Source organism: Ptiloglossa arizonensis, chromosome 1 (genome assembly GCF_051014685.1).
Source record: "Ptiloglossa arizonensis isolate GNS036 chromosome 1, iyPtiAriz1_principal, whole genome shotgun sequence".
NCBI classification, from domain to species: Eukaryota; Metazoa; Arthropoda; class Insecta; order Hymenoptera; family Colletidae; genus Ptiloglossa; species Ptiloglossa arizonensis.
The window spans coordinates 24,381,973-24,400,818 of record NC_135048.1 but is presented as its reverse complement, the minus strand read 5'-3'; the positions used below and the strand labels follow the sequence as shown (position 1 = coordinate 24,400,818).

At 40.5% G+C, this 18,846-nt stretch overlaps 1 protein-coding gene across 7 annotated transcripts in view; it reads right to left on the bottom strand.

Annotated features, from left to right (window-relative positions):
• Nucleotides 1-18,846, bottom strand: part of LOC143147646 (protein FAM135A) — a 59,905-nt gene that overhangs the window by 17,106 nt on the left and 23,953 nt on the right. Inside the window, exon 1 of one of the 7 annotated variants that reach the window (XM_076313085.1) lies at nucleotides 9,722-11,100. The exons of 5 other annotated variants lie outside the window; for them this stretch is intronic. The gene's annotated coding sequence lies outside the window, so the exon portion shown is untranslated. Of the gene's footprint in view, nucleotides 1-9,721; nucleotides 11,101-18,846 lie in introns of those variants that run through there. One more of the 7 variants, XM_076313112.1, reaches the window with a different exon arrangement.

Below are 18,846 nucleotides of genomic sequence, written 5' to 3'. Positions count from 1 at the left end.
TGGAACGAATCTAATTAAAATTAAAGTTTGAAAGCTGACAGAGAATTCGAGTCCACCTTGAGCTAGATGCCCTCTACTGGTTCAATTGCACCGTACTTGGAACCTCGTTATAGGTCGTTTAATCCTTATTACTCGATATTAAGGTTTATCGTTTTTTAAATCGTTTCGCAAGGGAATTACATTAATGAAAATCATATCGAGCAATTGATATAATGTGACAATTTATTCCTCTTATCGTTACAGTTTGAAATGGAACGAAAGTGCTTTAAAACATTCACCATCGAGTCCATTATGCGAAATTTTTCCCGCAGGTTATTGTACAATTTTCACGAAATGCAAATCGGTTCAATTTTCCTTTATCGTGCGTGCCTCATTTTACCGTCGAAACGTGAATTCTATTTGCAAAGGATCTACTTTAATCACCTCAATTTGAATAAATTTTGTAGCTATTTTGTTCAAAGTAACGTAATATTCGTTTCATTTTACGAATTGCGGAGTCAAATGTGCGAAAAACGTGTAATTTAAGTTAAACGTTTTCAAAAAATATAGTTCCAAAGCTGTAACATTTTTTTATTCAAAGATTAAAAGGTTTTGCGTCAAGTTGCTTTAAAATACTATTAAGAATCACGACTCAGAAATTTCCAAAAAAATTCGATTTCAAAATTTTTATATTTTTTGTTATTTAAAAATGGGGACAAGTTGTACTAAGGTACTTTGAACTACTATTAAGGATCATGACACAGAAATTTCCAAGAAAATGAAATTTCAAAATTTTGATATTTTTTTATTTAAAAATGGAGAGGATCGCGGCCGGGTTTTTCCCGTGACTTTATCAAATAACATCTCTTAAATATCTACAAAAAATTTGATCTCGAGATACCAATATACTTATGCCTAAAATTAGGAACAAGCCATCCCAAGTTACTTTAAAGTACTAGTAAGGATCACGACTCAGAAATTTTCAAAAAAATTCGATTTCAAAATTTTTATATTTTTTGTTATTTAAAAAAGGGGACAAGTTGTACCAAGGTACTTTGAACTACTATTAAGGATCACGACACAAAAATTTCCAAGAAAATTAAATTTCAAAATTTTATATTTTTTTATTTAAAAATGGAGAAGATCAAGACCGGGATTTTTCGTGACTTTATCAAGTAACACCTCCTAGATACCCACAAAAAATTTGATCGCGAGACACCAATACATTCATACTTAAAATTGAATACAATTCCTGCCAAGTTGCTTCAAAGTACTATCAAGGATCACGACTCAAAAAAGGTCCGAAAGAATTTTGATATTTTTTAATTTAAAAATGGGAAGGACTTGGGCCGAGTTTTTTCATGACTTTATCAAGTAACACCTCCTAGATATCCACAAAAAATTTGACCCCGAGACATTAATACATTTGTACTTAAAATTGAAAACAAGTCCTGCTAAGTTGCTTCAAAGTATTATCAAGGATCACGACTCAAAAAAGGTCCGAAAGAATTTTGATATTTTTTAATTTAAAAATGGGAAGGACTTGGGCCGAGTTTTTTCATGACTTTATCAAGTAACACCTCCTAGATATCCACAAAAAATTTGACCCCGAGACATCGATACATTTGTACTTAAAATTGAAAACAATTCCTGCCAAGTTACTTCAAAGTACTATCAAGCATCACGACTCAAAAAAGGTCCGAAAAGCTTCGATTGAAGAATTTTGATATTTTTTAATTTAAAAATGGGAAGGACTCGGGTCGAGTTTCCTCGCGATTCTATCGAGTAACACATTCCCGAACGCCGTCCCGACGTGGAAAAAATTGTCGCGCAAAAACCGAGGGACACCGTCGACGTTCCCTTCGTTAGCTTGAAAGCGGACGCGCGCCACTGTCAAGGACGCGCGAAGGCCGCGTGCACGCTTCCTCGGGCGAAGATCAACGACCTGGCGCACGCACGGAGAGCGTACGAGAGGGTGAACGCGAGGAGAGGGCGTTGAAAAAAGAGAAGAGGCGGCACCAGCGACGAGAAACGACTCTCTCCTCGGCGCGTGCCGTCGCGAGGCCACGAGCGGAATGGAAGCGGCCGGCCCCGCTGCCGGCGCTACGTCGTCTTTGACCACTTTGTCAGAGCCACTCGCGTAATCTAGTTTCGTCGCCTGTCAGCAACGCTCGCCAGACAGACGGAGCACCGTGTCACGGACGCGTCTGGTGCAAAGTGCATTTGAATCACTTTGTCGGGGACGAGAAGTTTCCATTATCCTCGCTGTTATTATTACACGCGGCCGTGTGTCGACACGGGTGGGCCAATCCGTGTGCTCCGTGCGACCGGATCACGTATCCACCGGACGCTTTGCGAGAGGAGAATCCAAACACGTTGGATAACCTCGCCCCGGGGTCAACGACGAGTTATTCCTTGGTGGTTCCAGCCACGAGTTTCTGGGCCCCAATGTTGGAAAATATGGAAGTTTCAACGAATATAAGAAATGTTGATGCAATGCCTTAACGTTGTAAAATATTGAAGTTTGTACGAATATGAGAAATCTTGACATTGTAAAATATTGAAGTTTGAACGAATATGAGAAACCTTGACATTGTAAGATATTGAAGTTTGAACGAATATGAGAAACCTTGACATTGTGAAATATTGAAGTTTGAACGAATATGAGAAATCTTGACGTTGTAATGCCTTAATATTGTAAAATATTGAAGTTTGAATGTATATAAGAAATCTTAACGTTGTAATACCTTAACATTGTAAAATATTGAAGTTTAAACGAATATGAGAAACCTTGACGTTGTAATGCCTTAACATTGTGAAATATTGAAGTTTAAACGAATATGAGAAACCTTGACGTTGTAATGCCTTAATATTGTAAAATATTGAAGTTTGAATGTATACAAGAAATCTTGACGTTGTAATACCTTAACATTGTAAAATATTGAAGTTTGAATGTATATAAGAAATCTTGACGTTGTAATGCCTTAACATTGTAAAATATTGAAGTTTGAATGTATATAAGAAATCTTGTCATTGTAGTACCTTAACATTGTAAAATATTGAAGTTTGAATGTATTATATATAAGAAATCTTGACGTTGTAATGCCTTAACATTGTAAAATATTGAAGTTTGAATGTATATAAAAAATCTTGACGTTGTAATGCCTTAAAATTGTAAAATATTGAAATTTAAAGGGGTGTATATTTCTTTCTTTCATTACAAAAATAAAAATATTAAATAAAACTCGATGTTTCTTATATTCGTTTAAACTTCAATATTTTACAATATTAAGGCATTGCAATGTCAAAGTTTCGTAAATTTATTCAAACTTCAATATTTTAATATATATGTATACACGAAGTTGTAAAAATTGATTGATTGAGAAAAAAATGTACAATATGTGTGTTATTGCAATCGATCCACCATTTTCGATATTTACGCAAGTAAAAGCTCTAAAATCGAGTAATAACACTTTTCGATGGGTCAGGGACACATATGTAAGGCCCTAAACGTACCCCCACCACTTGTGCACCATTTCTATTAGAAAGTTTTGCAATTTTATAGATTCGCGGAATAACAGTTTTATTCCAGAATGTACGCCGTATTGTTTAACCATTCGTTTAACCGTTCAATGGATATTGAGTTTTATTTTTACGTATAAACCGTGTTCTTTGGCCATATGATAAAATTATTTAAGTTTCTGGTAAGGTATACTATACTTTACGATATTGTTATACTTTAGGAGAGTAAATAATATATACTGTACATACACGTATGAATTATTTAGCTATTTGCTTTTCAACCGACAAAATGTGAATAAATCGACATAGAATTCCCAAAAATAAAAGATATCGCAACGATGTTAAGAATATAAAAAAATATTTATCGATTGTTTCGACGCGGCACCGCGCTATAAGCCTTCGCAGTTGCCAAACGGTCGGCTCGAACCACCTAACACGTTTCCAAAAATACAACAACCTCGTCATCTTTTCGAATTTCAAAACAATTCTTAATACATATAAAAACTTTTTTTAAAAGAACATAATTTTCCCTTCCTCCGGTAAACATTCAACCCAACGGTAATTTCGAGAAATGCTACGCACTCTCGTAGAATTTATTTATTAATAAAAAAAACCCGTAACATTCGATACTGTATTTTCACAAACTCCTGAAGAGTATCCAAAACAGAAAATTTCAAAGAATATTCACTCCAAAGCGAATCACTTTCAAATCACTTTTACATTACACGCTCTTCAACAAGTCCCAAATTATACAATCTCCAAATTTCCAATAATTTCTCAAAAATTCCCAAGAATATTTTTCCAAATCAATATACGTCGATACATACTCTCGATCAATGAAAAAGCTTCCGAAAAAACACGAAGAAAAATATCACCAAATATCTCTTCTCCGTTCCGCGGCGTGATTCCCTCCGAAGTTATCCCCGAAGCAGCGACAAGATCTCAGGTACTGGTACAGCGCGTTGATCCGCGACGAGTACCTCGACGAGGGCTCGATCGTGGCTCGATAAACCTAATGCACCGAAACGGTGTCCACGTGTCGCGCGGTTCACGCGCAATTAATTCGGTTCTTCATCGAGCTAATCCACGTGATCCACCATTCAGTGCATTATCTCGGGTCACGAGCAGATCCTCGTTCCCCGCACGGTTAAGCGGGAAACGTTTTCACGGCCTCGTATCGTATCGCGCGCAAGTACACGACGGTCGATGTAGGCCAGAAACGACGAGCACCGCTAAACTGGGCCACGGTGCGTCGGCCTCGGTTCTAGAAATACCATTGCCAGCGCTTCGAAACGACGTGGAAGCATTCGTTCCCGATGTGAAAACTCCGAGAGCAACTACGCGACCACGTAATTCGTGAAACGAGAAGGCAGCAGCAGCAGCAGCAGCCCCTAAGTGGCCATAGTACGAGGAAGACCCGTCTAGCGAACATGGCCGATCGGTATCGCTCGACGAGGGGGACACGAATCGTCGCGTAAAGGTTAACCCGGCTTCTCCCCTTCTGTGTCCTGAACACGTGTCAATTTTGATCAGGGACCGTGACAGGAGACGAAAAGTGGACCCGAGAAGATCGAGTGTGGGTAACCGGTATCGACCGGATCACCGATCGTGGGACACTCGGGCGACCTAAATCTACGGAAGATAGGACCGAGCAACGAGGATGTTTCGAGAACATTGCCACCAGAAGGTCAACGTTTCTTCTGGGATTGTCCAAACGAGTGACAGTTTCGGTCGGGTGATCGGGACGGGGTATGGAAAGTGAATGTCTGCGAGATCGAGTGTAGACGACAGATCGAGAATGTTTCTAATCGTGAACGAATCGAGTTGGGTTCAAAGGGGGTCTTGTTGAATGTTTACCGAGATGTACCAGGGTGTTGTATACTTTGACTAGCTGGAATTGAACGGACCACGGAAGTCTAGTTTGAATGACTGGACCGATGCGATCAGCGCCGGGGAACAAAATGGCGGGCTTTATTCAACGGAGCGGATTGAGATCGATGTAGCTGCTGAAAGAAGTCTCGTCACAATGAGAGTTTAAAGGGGCATTTTTACGGTTTCTTTTTTTCTTTGGGATGCGGGGGGTATGTGTGGGTGTGAAAATTTGCGGGTGTATTTGCAGGTGTATTTGCAGGTGTGTTTTTTGTGTCTCTGTATGTAGGGGGTGTTTAGAATTTTTGTTGGCAAGCTGTGAGGACTTTTATGGACAAAGATGAGAAAAATGGTGTATGAAGTTTGGTAATAGACGATTTGTTACAGAGTTATAAGTTATAAAGTATTGTGAGTATCGATAGAAATATTTTGACACAAGATTCTGGTTTACACGATAGTGGAGGACTAATCGATGGTAAGAGTATTGGAATAAGTAGAAATGGAAAATGATGAAACACCTGTGAGTACGTAGATCGGATAAACAGTCGACTCTCTGTGCACTGAAATGGAAAATGCGTTGTTACATGTTTCGCGTGTACGATATTTTTATATAACTCTGTAACAAAGTTTACACAACAAACTTTGTAGAACACGTTTGCTCACTTTTGCCTCTTGTTGAAGTCCTCGCAGCTTGTCGAGCAAAACCCGGAACACCGTGTATAATTTTGCAGTAAGTAGACGAAGCTGTGCAAGAGTTCTCAAGAATATTATCTTGCATTCACACATTATCTTGCATAAATACAAAAAAAAGATTCTAATAAATAGCATTTATTAAATTGCAAGAGTTGCTTCGTTACCTCGAACGTAAAGAAAATATCGAAAATTGTCGAAATGGCAATTCTTTTAAACGAAATGTCACCTTTCGTTCAAAAATTTGTCAATTTTTTGATATAACAAAATATAATAATAGTAACAAAAAAAGAAAAGATCAGATCAGAATGTCCTCTTAACAGACTCAATTCACACTATACTATAGTTTCTATAATGAAATGTGGATCAATATTAAGGGTACAACGTTGTATTTTCTCGTTCTATTTTTTGATATAACAAAATATAATAATAGTAACAAAAAAAGAAAAGATCAGATCTGAATGTCCTCTCAACAGACACGACTCACACTATACTATAGTTTCTATAATGTGATGTGGATCAATGTTAAGAATACAACGTTGTATTTTCTCGTTTTATATTTTGATACAACAAAATATAATAATAGTAACAAAAAAAGAAAAGATCAGATCAGAATGTCCTCTCAACAGACATGACTCACACTACACTATAGTTTCTATAATGAAATGTGGATCAATGTTAAGGGTACAACGTTGTATTTTCTCCTTCTATTTTTTGATATAACAAAATATAATAATAGTAACAAAAAAGAAAAGATCAGATCAGAATGTCCTCTCAACAGACACTACTCACACTACACTATGGTTTCTACAATGAAATGTGGATCAATGTTTAACGGTACTCACAAATTGAACAACCAAACTGTGTCAATATGATCCACGAGTGGACACGAGGGAAAAATGTTGTACGATTCACGAGTTGTTTATCGAATAATTACAACCGGTACTCTTCGATCGATTCTGGCACGCGACTCTCCTGTGGTGGTTATTGCTGTCGACAGAAGCTACATACGTCACTTTCGATGATTGGAAACAATAAGTACAACACGGAACAACGTTCGGAACAACTCGTCGTTATCGCGTTAAACGCAACTATAAATTTCCAGCACGCAACCCTTTTAAGAGAAGAATGAACTGGAACGATCCCTACAATGCTACAAGACAACGTTCAGAGAGAATAGTCAATGAGGCCGTGCATGAGATATCGAGCGTTGTTTATAAACAGTCTCACCGGAATTAGTTCACATTCCTGAAAGTACTACTGGAACGTTACGCGTGCTGTAACTCGAAAGCGAAGCAAAACAGGACACGTGTTTACTTTATAGCTTTTACGCGTTCGATCTACGACCGATCCCCGTATATTATTGTTCGGTAAACTATTGAATATTTTCGCCGGGTCGGTGGTTCTCAAACGTTTTGAGAAAAACTTTTCTAAAAATAGAGAATTCTTACGCAAAAAATGTATAAATGAAACATTTGTACGATTATTCGAATCAATGTGAAATATTATTTAAACGTACCCTTCGACCGAATCAAATTCATGGAAAACTCACCAATAAATTGTACAATATTTCCCATACTATGGTATATAAATAAAATCCCAGATATCGACGTACAATATTACACATACATAATTTTCTCGTTAGAAAATTTCCAAGTCGGTTAAAGAATATTCTATTAAAGAATAGAATATTTTCACAGTCGTTGAACCCCGATGGTAAATTTAATATATAAGAAAATCCTTGTCCACGTTTTCCCAACGTTGAGAGTGTTGTTTCGCGCTCCTTCGGTACTTATTTCGGAGCGTACCGATTAAGCCGAAAATGTTCGTTCGTTTCTGGAATTGCTCTGTGGCGCGATACCCTCCAATTATTTCGAGCGGTGTAATTTTCAAGCGTTCGTACGCGTAACACACGAAGCGTGTGTCGGGGCATCGATGCGGTTGGACACAATGGCGGCGTGCATAGCGGTGGCCGGGAATAACCACGGTAACGGGTTTCCACAATCTTTTTTATCGCCACCGACGTTTTCCCTGTCGCAGGTGGCCCGGTTAAATTAAGTATGAACGGCTATAAATAAATCTCGCACGGTATTTTTCGAAGCATCCGTGAACGCGGAGGCCATCGGTGTGGATCGAGCTGGTTTATGCACGTGTAGCGTTTTCTCGTGCTTTGAAAATCCTATTGACGAGGAACGCTTCCCGGTTAGAGGCTTTTACCCTTTTCTCGGTCGAGTCTTCTTTAAATAATTTAACGAAATCCCCGAGTAACTCGTTCTTGATTTCGTATCGTGAATAAACGCCTTCGAGATGTTCGTACGGGTGTACCGGTATAGAAATACATTTATTTGTTATTTAGAAGCAGGTCGATGGATCGTTCGGTGGTACGGTCGATGTTTGGGTATCCGGAACGAAGAACGTCACTTCGAGGTCCGACTCGAGAACGAAACACTCGGTTCTGGTACTCCATTAATTGGCAGAACGGCCTTGAATGACCTCGACCAAACACGGGGTCATTATTTTTATCTTTCACGAGGCTACAATGCTACCGAAAAGAGTACACGATCCCATTGTACGAATGTCGACCGTCTTCGAGTACCCGAAACACTTCCACTTGCGAAGAAAGGAATCCGCGAGCTTCGGCTGTAGAATATTTTTGCGTGATGTGGATACATTCGGGAAGGCTCACTGGTACTTAAAGGGTTCATCGGATAGTAAATAAAGTAATGATAATATTTCCAGAAATTATCCTACGAGATTTAATAACCATAATACGTCTTTATTGTATCGAGATCATAAGCAATGAGAAATCGAGCGAAAGAAGAGAAGAAAGAACTATCGTATGGAAGTAAAACCGAGTATTTCGGTATCAGGGTGTGTTATCTGCCGTTATTAACCTAACCTCGAATTTATTGCGTCGAAGATTGATTATCCTCCCGGCTGAAATCGAGAACGATATCGATGAAATTCCGAAGGGTTCACCGAGTTCGAAGTAAGAATTCTCGTTCCAAGTATAAGTTGACACGAGTAATATCAAACCGACAACCAGGAATAGAATTTTTTTAGGTTAGACAAAAATTTACGAGCGCTAATTACGAGCAATAAGGGCACAAGGGACGAGTGTAAATAATAAAGAAATTCAACGATGTTAGTAATCGGAAGCTCAGCTTTTCGATAAAAAACAGCTTCGAACGTGAAAATTTCAAAGTAACCGGTTCGATTACGTGTTTTCTTTGTACTGAACTTTTAACGAGGGACGTAAGAAAACTCTTATAGATATCTAGTTCTTCGTAACGATGTAGAAGTTAAAATTTCTTCGATCGTGGTAAAATTAAGTTTACGACACGACAAGGAGATATCCAATTTTTTAACAAAGTACTAATATTTTGTTGCACAATAGTTTCTTCCAAGTAGTCGATATTGCGCGTACTAGTTATTTAATCGTACTTTTATTAATTTGTGGAATATATTTTACTCGAAAGAACCTACATTTGATATCGAGAATGTTTTAAATACAATTAAACACGCTCGATGACTATATCGTGCTCGATATTAATATTAATATTTACATTGAGCAATGACGCAGAAGACTTTCAGAGCGCAACGTTGTTAAAGGGTTAAATACGTTTAAGCCTATTACTACCAGTAACGTTAAATGACTCACCCCATATACCGCACTGCCTCACTTGATCTCGCTAACAGAACCACACTATCACAGCAAATCCTATAACGACTGAGATGGCTCCGTCGGACCGACCTTGAACAGCCTTCGACTTTATTTACGTCGTAATCGATAATAGATCGCACCTGGTTCCATCCAAACAGGGTTCGTCCCCATCGTAAACGTCGTTATATACCCCCCACAGACACACTGTAATTTTACACCTTATCCCAGACACACTGGCTCCTCTTGAATTTTTCACAAGTTCCTGGAGCTTCAGCAAACTCAATTTCATCTACACGGAGTCTATCTCAGTTTTGAGATTGTTCAGGTCACGAATCTGTGGGTCCTTCGGTAGACCCAGTGTAACCGTGAACGATCAAACACGCTCAAACCCATCACTACAGTTAACTTTAAACATCCACACTGACAAACATGTTCTCGTACACTCTTGGTCGATCTTATCAACAAAATCAACGAGTCTAATTCCGTTGGGTCTACCTTGGACAACCTTCGACTTTATTTACGTTGCAATTAATAATAAATCGCCCTTAGTCCCACCCAACAAGCCTTTGTTCCCATCTTAGACATCGTTTATTAACTTCTTACAGACACACTGTCATTTTGCACCTTACCTAGACACGCTGAGTCCCTTAGGCACGGTTCACCTTTCAAGACTACTCAGCTCTGCAAACAAAATGTCTTGCATTTTTCGCAAACTCTTCAATGTTCAATAAAATTCACTTTCATTTGCACAAAGTGTTCTTCGGTTTTGAGAGTCTTTAAAAAAATCATCCCCTCGTTCTTAAACCCATCGCTACCGTTACCTTTGAACATCCCCACTGATATATACGCCCTCATGCAATAACCTTCGACACACTAGGTTCCTTAGACTCTTGTCAGTCTTCTTTTCGAGACAATCCAGCTTTAGGAAAAAAATATGTCACCTACACAAACCAATTTACAATATTAATATTTTGATACTCGAGATGTGAAAAAACGAGCTTTGGCGCTCAAACCCATCACTAACGTTAACTTTGAACATCTCCACCGATATATACGCCCTCATGAAATAACCTTCGACACACTAGGTTCCTCAGACTCTTGTCAGTCTTCTTTTAAAAACAATGCAGCCTTACAAAAAAAATATGTCATCTACACAAACCAATTTACAATATTAATATTTTGATACTCGAGATGTGAAAAAACGAGCTTTGGTCCTCAAACCCATCGCTACCGTTAACTTTGAACATCTCCACCGGTACGTACATACGTACGTCCGCACACTTTCTCGACGACACGAAGTCTATCACCGGGATTCGTTAACGAGCGAAGAACACCGTCGAGTCGACCTTGAACGGCCTTCGACTTTATTTACGTACGTCGCGATCGACAATAACACCGAACCACTCGGTTCGTCGCGGGCCGTGCGACTCGAGAGCGGGGTGGGGAGAAAGGAACGAAGGCTAAACGGACTCGTCGACGTACGGAGAAACGGAAGCGCGCGGCAGACAGGGAAAAGGTGGGGAAACCGATTCCGAACGAACGGGGAAGATTGAAATTTCGTATCGATTAGCGTTTCGTTTCCGCGAGGGGGTGTTTCGATTTTCGTAACATCGACGAACGGGGGGTCGACAGCCCGATGCCGCCGACCTTCGTATCTATTCGGGAACTCAAAACGGTCCGAGCGAGTTCTTGAAATATTTGCGATTCCGTGTCGCGCGCGGTAACCGTGGCGCGGCGGGAACGTTGGTGGGGGAAAGGGTAACGGTGGGACGTTGGTGGGGGAAAGGGTGACGGTGGGACGTGGAGTGGGGGGAACCCGGTCGGGTTACTCGAGGCCCACACCAGTTCGTTTTATTCCCGTCGACGTCCGGAGAATTCCGGGCCGATTATTCCGGAAATTCTCCCGCGGAGAAACGGACATTACGAAACGAGGAGTTATATTCGCAAAGGGTTGTTTGTTTTCCCCTTAACCGAGCTGTCCGGCGATTTGTTCAATTTAATTGGTTCCCGCGTCCCCCCTCGTGGAGTCACGAGGGCGTGACGCGCGGAGGGCTTGAAAAATAAGGCGATACGTTCGAAATACGTTACAGAGACGGCTACGTAATTTTGTGAAACGTTTACACGGCTGGTCTCGCGGTGCATACGTTCGACTATAAATACCACGGGATTTCGTTAAAATATTTCGTCTCGCGGTAGAAAAGTTACGGGCGCTCTCGCGGAGTGTTTTCTCAAAGAGGGGATTTTATAATTTTCTCTATTAAGCGCCGACGCGTTGATTTTGTTTCGAAGGTTTATTTTTAAACAATTTTTCACCGTTTTGAAGTCGAACCGGCCGGACTTTTCACCCCATATTTTTGCATTCTTTCGAGCGTAAAAGTTCGTCGGAAAAAAACAAAGGGATCCGTGCGCTTTGCGATAGCGACAGGGACGCAGATTATAAAAGCTTCCCTCATTATGCACTGTTTGCGTGGATCAAAGTCGTTCCGTCCGGAAATTGTATTAATGTTGATATTGCAGAATGTAACTCCCACCCCTCTCACCTCCTGTACCCCTCCTGTTTGTTTGTGTTTTTTTTTTCTGTTTTTCTCTCCATACTCGCAGTAGGTGTGCATTTTGTTCGTTAAATTTTCTCCGGAGAAAGGGAGAGAAGGAGAGAAAAAAAAAAGAAAAAAAAAAGAAATAATGTAAAAGAAACGTTCCCATTGCTTCGGGAAATTAATTGCTTTCCCTTCGTCGAATATTTATCTCCGTTCCCGGCGAACAAATCGCAATCTTCTCCTGCGGGCGTCACTTTAAAATATTCCAATTCGCTCGAGAGATATAAGTAACAAGCGTCGATTAATTTAATGCGAACGTCCCCTGTCTGTTCGACGTCCCTCTGCCTCCAATCAGCTGGCAAAACGAGGGAATGGAAACGCGATAATGCATTTCCTATAATTTTCGTCATTTCACGTAGACGAGTAACGATTGTATCGGCCAGTCTCTCTTCCCTCTCTCCCTCTCTCTCATTTTTATCTCTCACTTTTCTCTCTCGACAGTTAATAATGTAAAGAATATTTATGATCGAACGCTGTGCGGTTTACGATTGCTTCGGCAGCTTTCAGCGGTTTTTCCTCATCTGCAATTCAACTTACGCGGCTCTATTTAAATTCCGCATCCGTTTGAATACCGTCGCTGTTCAATAATTCACGTTACCAATTCTTATAGGAGTTGATGATTTTTTTTTTCTTTCTTTTTTTCTTTTTCCTTTTTTTTTTATCGTCTTTTCCGCTTCCAGTTTCATCGAACCGACATGCCCCGCACTTGTACACTTCGTACAGGCTGGCCAATCGGTAACATCGCGCGCCATTTTGGTTTCCATTTTCCTTCGTTTTATCTCGTACATCTCGTTGTCGCGCGAATTTCTTGATCGCGAATGTATTTATTACCCGAGAAGCTTGTACAATCGTTTCTCACTTCTGTTCGTGTAAAATTTGAATAATTATTGTTCGCGATACACACGAAGTTTGTGAGGTTAGGGTGTGATTAATATTCGTCAAACGAATAATGAAAGTTTCGATATGTAAGGATATTCGACGTTTTCGTTTGAAAAAAGGAAGTGAATTTTACTTGTTACGAGTTTTTGAGTTCTTGATCAATTTCATGAAAATGATATTCAGTGTATTATTTATTATATTGCGAAGTCGATCAATTCGACTCCCGGTCTCGTGTATCGTGCAATGCGATAAGAGGTTAATGGAGCTCCTTGACTCAAATACAGTGGTAACCTTTTGCATACGTATATTCTTGTAACGTAACAGAGTTATTTCGAATTATTCGAAACGACTAACCTTTATAAAAGTGTTGGAACAACTTTCAGTTACAAATACCGAGTTCTACTGTGACTAGACTTGGAAAAACGATCTTATTTCTTCCTATCGGACGCGAAGTTAATATTTTTGTCTCTGTTAATGTTTCGTGCTGAATACACAAGGAAAGTTCAATATTAATTACACGCGAAAATGATAAAATGTTCGTTGGAAGGATTAAACAAACATTTTCTGTAAAAAACTCTGGCGAACCTGGAGATCAATTAGAAACTAAAATTAAACGTTTCGTTGATGTATTTACAAGCGTGGATTTAAATCCTAATTTTTGCACGTAACCGTTAAAAATTTTTAACGAAGGACTTCTCGAAGCACGTTTACACGACATTTTCTTTTTTTTTTATATATATACGAGTGGTGCTCGCTACGCGCAAACAATTAACGTAAAATTGTACATTTAACAAACATTTCCACTTTTCGCACGTTTTCAAACGAAATATTACGATCAACTTCCGAACATAATAGACTCGAACACATCAAAGCGTGTTTATGTACAAGAGGGTACAGTAAATTTTCGAACAATAGTGTTCTCTTACCTGCGAAATAATAAATATCCAGAAGTATGTAACAACGTCGACCGAGTACGTAAGTAAATTGATGTAGGTCAATTGTATCGTGAAACTGCGTGGAGAGTTACGAGAGCATTTTACATAAATGTGATAACACGTATCGGAAACGTTTATTAACCTCGAATTGTCATTGCGAATTTTCCAAGTGCATCGTGAAAAAGTGATTTAAACGGTGCGCGCGTAAATAAGACGCGTCCGCTGAATTAAATTCTATCGTGTCGCGAGGATGTGTGCACGTATAACGTTTCGATCGAGAAGATTTAATCAAAACGAAATGTTTCGTGCAACCGCAATTTTCGTTAGTTGTTTACACGCAACGGGCACGCCACCGTCCTGTACGGGGAAAATATTACAGAAACGTGCTCCGAGAAATCGTACTCGTTTAATTATTTCTGACACAAAATACCGGGAAAACATTGTTTCGATTTACAAACGAATCACGAAAACGGTCAGTGCTGGCACACTATCATTCGTGACGAGAAACGAGTCTTCTACGGTACAAACGACTATAAATCTAAAAATCAATTATACAAAACTAACCACTGATTGTTCAATACGAAAAAATTACTTATTTAATATTAAATAAATGATTCAAGTTACACCGAGAACACGAAAGAGTAACCACTCACTAATACACAAATGCATAACTGTCCTGAACATTCGTATATTTCAAAACTCTCACATCAGCTCCAATTATTTCTTTCTTTTTACAAGTCTCTAACTAAACTTCGTACCTTCCTCGCGAACAATTCTTCCCGAAATTTACGATCCACCCCAAAGAGGACCTAAATTCGTAACGTTTATTCCAGCTCGGAGACAACATCCTCGTTCCCTACTTTACCCCGGGTTTTTCCGCCTCGGTTTCCCGAGCGTTGCAATTTTATTTCGGTTTCCAATTGCCCGTCAAATTGTCACACGCTCCCTGTACGATATTCGAAAACTTCCAACCCAGACCAATTACCCGATACAAAAAGGCGAGAGGTCCCGCGAAACCGAGAGAGTCAGTCCCGACACGCCAAGGGGGTGTAAAGTTAACAGCTCGTTCAAATTTCTCTCTCTCTCTCTCTCTCTCTCTCTCTCTCTCTCTCTCTCTCTCTCTCTCTCTCTCTTCTCTTTCTCTCTCTCTTACTTTTCTCGCGATTCCAGTTCGCAAGAAACACGGATCGAAGAACACGTCTCGGGGTCGCGTGAACCGTCGTCGACGAGTTTCAAACGAGTTTGTCGCAACACGAAAGGATCGGGCTACCTTTCAACCCCCCTCGCGTCGCCCCCCCCCTCTCGCGCCCCCTATCCAGCCGCGCCACAATGCCGCTCAATAGTTAACGTCTTTGACCCCCTCTCGGTCGTTTCCCCGAACTTTTAACCTCTGACCTTTGCCGGAAGGAAAACGCTCGTCCGTTTAATCAAGCGCGCGACACGCGACCGCGTTTCACCGGCCGCCATTTTCGACAGCGCGGTCGTGATCTCCAGAACCAACCCCGGTTTCGAGAAAACCGACTTCGTGCCACCTTGGATGCTACTGGTACGGTCCCGTCCCTCTCGAGAGAACGATTTTTTTTTTCTATTATTTTTTCTTCTCCTTCCTTTCTTTCTTCTTTTCATCGAATTTTCATTTCACGACCAACCGAGCACGGTCGTGATCTCCAGTACCAACCCCGGTTTCAAGAAAACCGACTTCGTGCCACCTTGGATGCTACTGGTACGGTTCCGTCCTTCTCGAGAGAACGATTTTCTTCTTTTTTTTTCTTCTTCTTCCTTTCTTTCTTCTTTTCATCGAATTTCTATTTCCCGACCAACTGAGCACGATTCAAATGGCATCTCTCGTTTGGCAGTCATGATCTCCAGTACCAACCCCGGTTTCGAGGAACCCGACTTCGTGCCACCTTGGATGCCACTGGTACGATCCCATCCCTCTCAAGAGAACGATTTTCTTTTTCTTTCTTTTTTCTATTTTTTTTTCTTTTTCTTCTTCTTCTTCTTCCTTTCTTTCTTCTTTTCATCGAATTTTTATTTCCCGACCAACCAAGCACGATTCAATCGCGTTTCTCATTTGGCGGTCGTGGTCTCCAGTATTAACCCCGGTTTCAAGAAAACAGACTTCGTGTTACCTTGGATGCCACTGGTAGATCCTATTCCTCTCGAACGATTTTCTAATTTTTTTCCTTTTTCTATTTTTCTCTTCTTTTTCTTCTTCTTCTTTCTTTCTTTCTTTCTCCTTTTCATCGAATTTTTATTTCCCGAGCAATCGAACACCAATCAAATGGCGTCTCTCGTTTGGCGGTTGCGCGGTCGTGATCTCCAGTACCAACCCCGGTTTCAAGAAAATCGACTTCGTGCCACCATGGATATTACTGGTAGATCCCATCCCTCTCGAGAGAACGATTCTCTTCTTTTTCTTTCTTTTTTCTATTTTTCTCTTCTTTTTCTTCTTCTTCTTTCTTTCTTTCTTTCTTCTTTTCATCGAATTTTTATTTCCCGAGCAATCGAACACCAATCAAATGGCGTCTCTCGTTTGGCGGTCGCGCGGTCGTGATCTCCAGTATCAACCCCGCTTTCAAGAAAACCGACTTCGTGCCACCTTGGATATTACTGGTAGATCCCATCCCTCTCGAGAGAACGATTCTCTTCTTTTTCTTTCTTTTTTCTATTTTTCTCTTCTTCTTCTTCTTTCTTTCTTTCTTCTTTTCATCGAATTTTTATTTCCCGAGCAATCGAACACCAATCAAATGGCGTCTCTCGTTTGGCGGTTGCGTGGTCGTGATCTCCAGTACCGACCCCGGTTTCAAGAAAATCGACTTCGTGCCACCATGGATATTACTGGTAGATCCCATCCCTCTCGAGAAAACGATTCTCTTCTTTTTCTTTCTTTTTTCTATTTTTCTCTTCTTCTTCTTCTTCTTTCTTTCTTTCTTTCTTTCTTCTTTTCATCGAATTTTTATTTCCCGAGCAATCGAACACCAATCAAATGGCGTCTCTCATTTGGCGGTCGCGCGGTCGTGATCTCCAGTATCAACCCCGCTTTCAAGAAAACCGACTTCGTGCCACCTTGGATATTACTGGTAGATCCCATCCCTCTCGAGAGAACGATTTTCTTCTTTTTCTTTCGTTTTTCTATTTTTCTCTTCTTCTTCTTCTTCTTCTTCTTCCTTTCGTTCTTCTTTTCATCGAATTTTTATTTCCCGACCAACCGAGCACGATTCAAATGGCGTCTCTCGTTTGGCGGTTGCGCGGTCGTGATCTCCAGTACCAACCCCGGTTTCAAGAAAACCGACTTCGTGCCACCTTGGATATTACTGGTAGATTCCATCCCTCTCGAGAGAACGATTTTCTTTCTTTTTTCTATTTTTCTCTTCTTCTTCTTCTTCTTCTTCCTTTCGTTCTTCTTTTCATCGAATTTTTATTTCCCGACCAACCGAGCACGATTCAAATGGCGTCTCTCGTTTGGCGGTCGCGCGGTCGTCCGCGTCGCTTTCAGCGCATTGTCGACGATTTGCTTTTGGCAGAGGAAGAATAAAGACGTCCACCGACACGAACCTCCTCACTGAATTGCCTTCGTTAGGAACAGCGACACGCGTTCGCGTTTTAATAGCCGAGACGTGTGCGCTCCGCCGCGGCGGGGGGCGGCCGGGGGAGGGAACACGGATGGAGGTTCGGCACGGGGGGTGCGGTTCGAGTAATTAATTTCAACGCGGAAACGATACGCGAATTTCGTATCGCGGAGGACCTTCTGGTCTAACACCCCTCCTTCCCCCCCTCACGTCTTCTATTTCTCGCGAATTTGTTCGAGCGAAACTGTTCCGAATTAATCTTCGAATTAAGAGCGTCGTGGAACGAATTTTGTGTGTGTGTGTGTGTGTGTGTGTGTGTGTGTGTGTGTTTGTGAGTGTGTGTGTATATAATGAAGTGGAAAATGTTGGACTTTCTGATTATCTATTAGCACGGCACGGTAAAACTTGCTCGTTGAAAGTCTTCGGTACTTTATTATCGCGTTTTGAATTAACGAAAGTAAAACTTTTTTTCCAGAAATTATGTCCGTCTCGTTGAACGGTGGTACATTGGACGAGGTATGTTTGTATTAGTTTGGAGGCTAGTAGAGAATTTATAGTAGAAAAAGATAATTAATCTTAAGGGGTGGTTTTCACGTTTGAATGTCGCCTAAAATGAGATGTACAATTGGAAAATTTACAAAGAAACTATTCGATGGAACGGTTTAAAATTTGTCGTGTCTATTTAACAGTTATCGATCAACGTTTACAAATTTACGTAAGATAACGTCAGTGACAGTTTTTCGAAGAATTGCAGAGAATATATGTAAAAGAATTGTTTTCCTCGCGCTTTGACTGTGAATATTTCATCGTGTTTGAACAGTTGAGAAGTATGTATCGTTGAGAAACGTGTGAAAATGACACAGGGTTTCGATAGAATGGCGATTCGTTCCGAGATTACAAATCTTTTGATCTCGAGGTAAAATGGCGTATGGAAGTGTGCGGAACTGCGACGAGTTCTGATAGACAGCTGGAGTAAAGTGAAACTTTTCGAACGTCGCGCAGAAGGAGCCGAGAAAGTCGTGTTAAAAGTAACAGACGTTCGTGGAAGTTCTTGCGGGGTAGATTAAAGAACGTACAATGGGGTAAACGTAGCACGTCGTATTGGAAAATGCGCAAGAAAATGAAAACGTCGGGTCTAT